Genomic DNA, 900 nt, shown 5'->3' on the forward strand with positions numbered 1-900 from the left:
ACCCTAAACTTGATTGAATGGAGCCTAAACATCCAAGGAACCTCCTCCAAGGTGTGGAATAGCTCTGGACGTTTCTCTCTGCCAAAAGAATCCCCTTCTAATTCGCATTGGGGCTATATATAAGCCCAAAAAGATAATAGATAGATTACAGAAAGATTTACAGAATCTAGCTAAAAAAACAGACAACCGCCGAGGTGCCTAAATTCACCGCTCAGCGGTTTGCCTCTTGCCGCTTTGACCACTCAGCGGGCAGTTTAGTCGCTGAGCAGTTTTCCTCTAATCGCTCTGAGCGCTCAGCGGACCATTCTGGCGCTCAGCGGCTTGCTTGACCCTTCTTTTCATCATTTTTGTCCTTCTTTCATGGGTCTAAGTCCACCTTACTTCACTTCCATCTTCAATTCATCTAAAAACCCTGCAAAACAATGCAAAACAAGCATAATATCTCTAAAACCAACTTTTGACTCAAAAGAGACTCAACTAAGTGTTTTACTTGATTTAAAGCTCATTCTAAGCCACAAAGGGTGTGTTTTACTATCAATTTTAAGCATGAAAATAACGGTTTTTAAACCGTTATCACAAACCCAAACTTAGAACTTTGCTTGTCCTCAAGCAAACAAGACAAAACTTGGCTTTTCACTTTTTCATCAAATAATTCATACTTTACAAAACTCCTTTTTCCTCATGACAAGTTATTATATAATTTCAAATTTCAGTGGAATCCTACAAAGATGCATGCATGCTTTCAATCTAGCTTTGTTCACATAATCAATCTTTTTCCAATAGATGTTTCATTCATGAATGGTTAATCAACTAAACACAGATGTAAACATGGATTTAACAATTCTCACCAAGCAAGTGTTTCACTCAATCACTCAAGTGTTTAGGAAGTCACTCTACTCT

Source organism: Vigna radiata, chromosome 8 (assembly GCF_000741045.1).
Source record: "Vigna radiata var. radiata cultivar VC1973A chromosome 8, Vradiata_ver6, whole genome shotgun sequence".
Lineage (NCBI taxonomy): Eukaryota > Viridiplantae > Streptophyta > Magnoliopsida > Fabales > Fabaceae > Vigna > Vigna radiata.